Raw genomic sequence first — 8,826 nt, forward strand, 5'->3', positions numbered from 1 at the left:
TGACCTCGTGATCCACCCGCCTTGGCCTCCCAAAGTGCTGGGATTACAGGCATGAGCCACCACGCCTGGCCTAGAATTTTTTACTATAAAACAAGTGGCATGATACTTAACACAACAGTCTAATCCATTCGGTAACATGGGAAATTTGAACCTATTTTTTGCAATTTACACTTAGCTCTTGATGTGTATTTTATCAATTATTTTCTGAGTATTTTCAGAAGTATTAGCCTTTTCAAAGAAAATAATGTTTATTTAGATCTTGTAGCAATTCTTAAGAGAACTGCTATATTTCAGTGCATGAGTTCCTGTTAACCAATCTTTTGGATTAAATAATCTAATTTCACGGTAACTATATCTACTAACCCAATGGCATAAACACAGCCTTATTTCTCCAAGATAATGAGCTTTTAATAAGAATCCTGAAATAAAAATATCTTCTCATTTTTTTTGTCACTTGGGGAGAAACATTGGAATAACTACGAGATTTAATTATGAAAAATGACTTCTGTGAAACAGCAGCCACTACTTTTCATGAAGATAATGTGACATTTTAAAAGTAGCCCAATATATAGGTTATAGAATCAAGGATCCCAAAGGAAAAATTATGACAATCAAGTACACTAATTTTTTTAAATGGAATTCAGTTATCTTCCTTCTAATCAACATGGGAACTACCGTACAGTATGGAATCAAGTCATAAATCACATCAATATTAAAGAAGGCCTTTGTCATCTACTGAACTGAATATTATTTTGGGGTTAAAAGAATTATAACTCTGTCAACAGAGTTCACAATAATGAGGTGCAAACTTCTGAAATATTTTGCTCTACTTGATCAACATAGATAGTTTTTCATGATCATTCATGAAGGTGATGATCACTCATCAAAGACGATGCCTGACTCAAATGAATGATTTCCCTTTCCGTCATTATAAATTCACTGAATAATTGTCAATATTTCCTTCACCTGAGGCTTGATAAATCCATCCACATTCCAGATATCTGCATAGACTTTTCAAGTTTGATTTCTATTTTCAAAGCTATTAAACATTAACTTTTAACAGCCATTAAGATTAGAGCTAGTGTTACCTCCCACACTGCTGGCTGAAATTTAATACCTGACACAGGACTTAAAATCTTGGCGTTAGTAGGAAAACTACTTTCTATGTAATTATAGAATTAAAACTTTACTGTAAAAGCTCAGCTAAAGTAGCTAATCAAGCTACAGTACATGTCAGTAATTAGCTTAAATTTTAGTGCTTCCAGAAATAAATAGCATATTTATTATAGTAGCACACATTTGGCATTGTGTAGGTCCTCTTTGACTTTAAAATGAACTCCAAAATAGTCATATCTGCTTTTTCCAATCAGGAACCAGCCCGCTACTACAAGGTGAGTAGGTAGGTGGTCATTCTTGAGTAGGTAGACCTTGTGATTCACCTTAAAAAAAAATAACCCTGGGTCCTCCCCATGCTGTTGTAAGAATGAAAGCAAGAGATGCTTTGGTGCTTAGATTTTCACATTGAATCTTCAAAGAATATTTGAGCTGTCACAGACGTGTTTTCACTTTTGCATCAAAAGTCCACAAGCCCACAGTCCCAAACTATGAATGTTCTGAGTCACTTCCTCATAAAGAAAGGGAAATAGAATCAAGGGTAGTATCGGTGAGAAAAAAATAGAATCATCATCCTATAGCTTAGATAACAAATTTTTTCCGTTTCTTTAATTTTTTTTCTCATCTGTCTTTCTCTCCTTGCCCTTTTAAATTTTTGTTTTGTTTTGTTTTGTTTGAGACAGTCTTGCTCTGTTGCCCAGGCTGGAGTGCAACAGTGTGATCTTGGCTCACTGCAACCTCTGCCTCCCTAGTTTAAACAATCAGCCTGTCTCAGCCTTCAAAAAAGCTGGGACTACAGGCATGCACCACCACATCCAGCTAATTTTTGTATTTTTAGTAGAGATGGGGGTTTTACCATGTTGGCCAGGCTGGTTTTAAACTCCTGGTCTCAAGTAATCCACCCACCTCAGCCTCCCAAAGTGCTGGGATTTTGGGTTTGAGTCTCTGCACCAGCCCTCCCTTTTGAATTAGTCCTAATGTCTGGATTCAAACTGTGATTGCGCTGCTCTTTAGTCAATCACACAATTCCTCTATACCTTAGTTTTCCCATCTGGAAAGGGACCATAATTAATATATTGACTTTGCAAATTGTTGTGAGTTAATATAAGCAAATAACTTAAAATAGCGTCTGGTACATATCATGCCACATAACTGACACGGTTATTGTTACACAGCATTTTCAGTAAAATTCCATTTGTGAGTTTCCTTTTATTTAGCACTGGAGAGCATAATAAGAATCAACTTATGGAAGACTTTCTAAGATGAAAGGATTTCTAGTCCCTGAAATGCTGGTCATGAAGGTAGTTTTGGAAGAAATATTACTTAAAAAGGGTGCTTTCTCCTAAGTACAAATCCATTGCAGGCCTGAGGCGGAAAAAAAAAAAAAATTGCAGAAATAGCATTTTCACAGCCAAGGAAGATGTGACTTAGTAAATCACTAATTTTGTTCTCTCAGAACATCCTAGCGGTATAGGCATTATATTAAACCTACATCAAAATGTATCTATTTAATGAGAGAGATCAAACGTCTTAATTTTCAGATTGCTTTTTGACAGGATATTTACTTGAACCACAACCTACTATAGAGGTTTTAAACCAGGGTTCCTGCTCCTCTGGTGTACCACAGTCCTCTTAAGGTGAACTATCAATTTCTTTTTAACAATTTACAAAATACTGGAGATGATAAGAGAATAGCAAATTGTGTGTGAGTGTAAGTGTGTGTGTGTGTGTGTGTGTGTGTGTGTGTTGGAAATATCAGGCACAGAGCAGAGGAGAAGTGTATCATTAGTTGGTAGTAAGAGTTGTAAGTACGCTGAAACACTAAGTCTGTTGCAAACTGTTTTTTAAAGAGCAGGCAAGAACATTGCCTTGTGAATATATAAGGCAGTTAACAGTTCTGCTCAAATGCAGTATGGTGCTAAAAGGCCACAGAGTGAGTCGTAAGTAAACAGAGATGCTTTTAAAGACAATGTGAAACACTGTTTTACTGTGGTTGTTATCTCTTGGCAATTATGCTGACATGTTTTAGTGTTGCTCTGAGTTCTTTTTAAAATCCCATCAAGAATGGGAAGTAATGCTTCAGTGTTCAAAGAGCGGAGCCCTGCCAACCATCAAAGGGTCAAGAATCCTGGCTACAGCAGGAAACAAACACACACATGTGTGTGCATATGCACACTCATTAAACTTTGAGTCAGGTTTGTCTTCCAACTGAAACAACTGGATTTGTATACTCAGGCATGACACTAGATCTCTGTAAGCTGAAGCATGATGATCAGTAAGATATACATGATACCTCCCAGATCGCAAGATCTTTTGAGATAAAATAAATGAGACATTGCATGTAAAAGAGGTTTGTAGACAGCACACAAATTTTAAAAGAAAAGATTCCCAAAGATATTAAAACATAACTCTGCAAGAGTGAGATATAAAATGGATTTTTATGGGAGAAGACATGGACACATAGAGGGGAACAACACACCCTGGAGCCTTTCGGAGGGTGGAGAGTGAGACAAGGGAGAGAATCAAGAAAAACAATTAATGGGCAGTAGGCTAAATATCTGGGTGATGAAATAATCTATACACCAAATTTGCCTTTGTTACAAACCTGTACTTGTACCCTGGAACTTATTATGAAAGTAAAAAAAAAAAATGTTCAGAGTATAAGGTTTTAATGGTAAAGAGTGGGCATTAGGGCCTGCTCAATCGTCATGTTCAAAGCAAAAAGGGAGCAGTCAAGGAAGCCAAATATTTGGGGTTGTGTGAGTTTCAGTTTTATCAAAAGCTGACTGCCAACAGGTCCAGCCCATGAGCTATTGCAGTGTGGGTAAAAGCCATAGGGAAAAATGTGTACCCTGACTAAAGGACAATTGTTCCATGTCCTCTCTGGGGAGGTACAACCAATTGCATCAAATTAGATGATTGGCCAATCTTCTATTTAAAATAGAATTTCCTAAACGTGAACAAACAAGAATAGGCAATGGATTATTTAAATGAACTTTGAGAGCATTTATGGCCTAGCAATGCCAGCTATTTTTTTTAAATCAATGTTTACTCTCTTTCTAAAGGTACCAGTTAGTATGTATACAAACAGCTCTAAGGGAAAAAGTTATGTTGCTTTACTGCTGCTTTCCTAATGAAAATGTAAGCACTTTACAAAGAAAATAATTTCTACATACATGAGAGCAGAAAGTTGAAACCCACAAAGAAAAAATACAGTCCTGATAAAGTTTTTATTTTTTTCAATCTCTTTCACCTGGTTATTCTAAACCACTCAGTAGAGATGCAAATGTTGAAAAACCTAAACTTGTGTCATTTTTTGAATGATGTCTTGTTAAGTGATCCTGATAATGTAAGTTTTACATCTCTAAAAAATTATTTAAATTATTTCAGTTGGAAGAGTTTCGGATGTTAAAAGAGAAACTTCAGCCGAATTAAATTTAAAGGAGTTTAATTAAGTAATGAAGAGTCTGCGAATTGGGTAGACTCCTGAGCCAGAATAGGCTCTGAGACACCACACAGCCATGTGGTAGAAGATGATCTATGGAAAGAAGAAGGAAAGTGATGTACAGAAAATGGAAGTGAGATACAGAAACAGCCGGATTCGTTATGGGTTGATGTTTCTTATTTGAATACAGTTTGAACAGTTGGCTACATTTGATTGGCCAAAACTTGGTGATTGGCAAAAGGGTAGGCTACAGGTCTGGTTACACCTTGACTTGGTATAGTTCATTATATACAGAAAAATCTTTAGGCCCAACTTCAATAAGTAAGGAGGTAGTTTTAGGCTAAGCTTGATTTAACAATTTCCCCCCTTTTGGTCATCTTCTCAATTTTGAGAGATTGACCAAAACTTTGGACATTGATGTTACTATCACTATCATAAATGTGCTTACTTGGACTTGAAATCCACTGGAAAATAGCATAATAGTGGGTTTTGAAAGGTAGGAGTAAGAATTTCAGTTTTTTTCTTTTTTTAAGGGTTAAAATAGAGGGTACCTCTTTATGCTGCGCTGTTCTGTTTACAGGAGAAAAAAACAAACCCTGCTCTGTTCTAGGATCTATTTGTTTCTTGAAAGTCCTAGTTTGATTATGTCACATTTAGCAGGAGTGACTCCATTTTGGTTTGTTCTGGTCTGTTAAGACCTAGTGCATGAGCTAGGTCTCCCATAATTTTGTTGAAAAATTCCCTTCTTGTGTCAGGATCTCAATTAGGTGAGAGTGTGACCAAAACCTAGGGCCTTAAGGCAACTCTCAGTTACCACCATTTTGGGTTTCCAGTCTCAGCATATCATTCATAGGTTATGATGTCCTCATGGTCACACATTTCTGCCAGTTCTTGTCATTGCAGTTGAGGAGATACCACTTGACATTCTAGAGATAGCTACATGCAAACATTTAAAACTTTTGAGAGAATACAGTGTGCCAGGAAAACTATTATGACTATCAGGAGAATACCAAGAGTTTGGAGTATGCTTCTTACCCAGGGTCCCTATAAACTAAACCACCTAAAGTTAAAGCAATCAAAGAATGAGCTAAAGAGTCCAGTCACTTAACTCAGAAGTCTCTTTATCTTCTGTAACTGAACATCTATAATCTACATTTGATGTATTTCCCACAGGCCACAAGTGGCAGCAGCTGCTCAGATACATCTCTGTTTATCCAGCATGTAATCCAGAGCAATTCTGTTTCACAAGATAATTTAAAGTCTGTTGTATAAACACAGCCTTTACAGTAGAATCTGCAATAGAGCCTATTATGAGGGATACATTTCTAATCACTGACTTTTTTTTACTCCAAACCATGAAAGAAAAGGACTTAACAAATGATGCCTTTCTGGAAGAGTGACGGCATCCTGGCAATCTTCTTTTTAACCCATGATGTGGGTTAAGATGGGTACACCAATGTTCTGTTTTTTTTTTGTCGTTGTTGTTGTTATTGTACTTTAAGTTCTGGGGTACATGTGCAGAGTGTGCAGGGTTGTTACTTAGGTATATATATGCTATAGTGGTTCACTGCACCCATCAACCCGTCATCTACATTAGATATTTCTCCTAACACTATCTCCCACCCAGCCCCTAAGCCCTGACAGGCCCTGGTGTGTGATGTTCCCCTCCCTATGTCCATGTGTTCTCATTGTTCATCTCCCACTTATGAGTGAGAACGTGCAGTGTTTGGTTTTTTGTTCTTGTGTGTCAGTTTGCTGAGAATGATGGTTTCCAGCTTCATCCATGTCCTTGTAAAGGACATGAACTCATCCATTTGTATGGCTGCATTGTATTCCATAGTGTGTATGTGCAAAATTCTCTTTATCCAGTCCATCACTGATGAGCATTTGGGTTGTTCAAGTCTTTGCTTTGTGAATAGTGCTTCAGTAAACATATGTGTGCATGTGTCTTTGTAATGGAAGGATTTATAATCCTTTGGGTATATACCCAGTAATGGGATTGCAGGATCAAATGGTATTTCTAGTTCTAGATCCTTGAGGAGCCATCACATTGTCTTTCACAATGGTTGAACTTATTTATACTCCCACCAACAGTGTAAAAGCATTCCTATTTATCCACATCCTCTCCAGAATCTTTTGTCTCCTGAATTTTTGATAATCCCCATTTTAACTGGTGTGAGATGGTATCTCTTTGTAGTTTTGATTTGCGTTTCTCTAATGACCAGTGATGATAAGCTTTTTTTTTTCTTATGCTTGTTGGTTACATAAATGTCTTCTTTTGAGAAGTATCTGTTCATATCCTTTGCCCACTTTTTGATGGTTTTTTTTTCTTGTAAATTTGGTTAAGTTTTTTGTAGATTCTGGATATTAGCCCTTTGTCAGACCGGGATTGCAAACAATCATTAATCATCATGAGAATGCAAATGCAAATATACACAGTAAGCTATCACCTCACACTTATTAGGACAGCTACTATTAAAAAGATAAAAGATCCGTTCAATAAGGATATGGAAAAAAGGAAATCTTTGTATTAATATACTGTTGGTGCGAATGTAAATTAGTATAGCCATTATTAAATAAAATCAGTATACTAATTATCAGGGCAATGCAAATCAAAACTACAATGTGATACCATATTACTCCTGCAAGAGTGGCCATAATCAAAAAATAATAGATGTTAGCATGAATGTGGTGAAAAGGGAACACTTTTACCCTGGTGGCAGGGTTGTAAACTAATACAACACTGTGGAAAACAGTGTGGTGATTCCTTAAAGAACTAAAAGTAAACAACATTTGATCCAGCCATTTAACTACTAGGTGGAAAAGAAGTCATCATACAAAACATACTTGCACATTCATGTTTATAGCAGTACAATTTGCAATTGCAAAAATATGGAACCAGCCCAAATGCCCATCAGTCAATGAGTAAAGAAAATGTGACATATTTATATTTTATATATATATATGTAATATATATATACACACACCCACACATACACACACATCATGGAATACTACTCAGCCATGAAAATGAATAAAATAATGACATTAGCAGCAACCTGGATTGAAATGGAGACCACTATTCTAAGTGAAGTAACTTTGGAATGAAAAAGCAAACATCCTATGTTCTCACTCATAAATGGGAGTTAAGCTATAAGTACATAAAGGCATAAGAATAATACAATGGACTTTGGGGACTCAGGAGAAACACTGAGAGGGGACATGAGGACTAAAAGAGTATACACTGGGTACAGCATACACTGCTCAGGTGATGGGTGCACCAAAGTCTCAGAAATTACCACCGAATAACTTATCCATCTGTCTGTTACAGGTAGTCAGGCATAAGTGGGACAAGAGAGGGCTCCCCACCCCAATACCTACCAGGAGTGTCAGGCGATTGGGTGACAGTTTGACAATTATCACATTGTCTCTCTACAAGTGATAATTCTGGCAGCCAGTGCCTGGAAGAGGAAAAAAAATTCTATTTTGTTCCCCTAAAACCTGTTGAAATAAAAAATAAAAAGTAAACAAAAAAAAAAAAGTGATTAGGCAGATTGAGACAGCTAGTACAAAGGGCTGAAAGCACAAAAGAGCTCAGGATGATTAAGGTTAAAAATAAAAAGTAAAAAAAAAAAAAAATTACAGTATGGAAGTTTTTCAAAAAATTTAAAATAGAAGTACCATATGATCCAGCAATCTCACTTCTGGTTACAAATGCCAAAAAAAAATTAAAGTCAGGATCTAGAGGAGATATCTGCAATCCCATGTTTATTACGACATTATTCACAATGACCAAGATAAGGAAAAAACCTAAGTGCTTATCTGTCAACAGATGGATGGATAAAGAAAATGTGATATGCATATATTTAAAAAATTTTTTAAAGATTTTTTTAAAAAAGAAATATGAAATGCTTCATGAATTAGAGTGTCATTCTTGCTCAGGAGCCATTCTAATCTTCTCTGTATTGTTCCAATTTTAGTATATGTGCTGCCAAAGCAAGGACTATATATGTGTGTGTGCATGTGTATACAAATACCATGAAAATATGTAATTATTCAGCCTTAAAATTAAGAAGTTTTGTCACTATTTGCAAACTTAGTTTGCAAATGGATGAACCTTGAAGACATTATGCTAAGTGAAAATATGCCAGAAACAAGAAGACACATACTGCAAGATCTCACTTTTATGTATAATCTAAAAACCACAAAGTTAAGCTCATAGTAACAGAGAACAGAGTGATAGTTACCGGGGGCTGGGCTTGAGGAAA

At 36.2% G+C, this 8,826-nt stretch overlaps 1 non-coding gene across 1 annotated transcript; it reads right to left on the reverse strand.

The window, feature by feature from the left end:
• Positions 1-8,455: 8,455 nt before the first annotated feature.
• LOC119471138 lies at positions 8,456-8,558 on the reverse strand. Its single transcript, XR_005200136.1, has one exon. It is a non-coding gene; the product is annotated as a U6 spliceosomal RNA (small nuclear RNA).
• Positions 8,559-8,826: the final 268 nt, after the last annotated feature.

Source organism: Cebus imitator, unplaced genomic scaffold (genome assembly GCF_001604975.1).
Source record: "Cebus imitator isolate Cc_AM_T3 unplaced genomic scaffold, Cebus_imitator-1.0 Scaffold51, whole genome shotgun sequence".
Lineage (NCBI taxonomy): Eukaryota > Metazoa > Chordata > Mammalia > Primates > Cebidae > Cebus > Cebus imitator.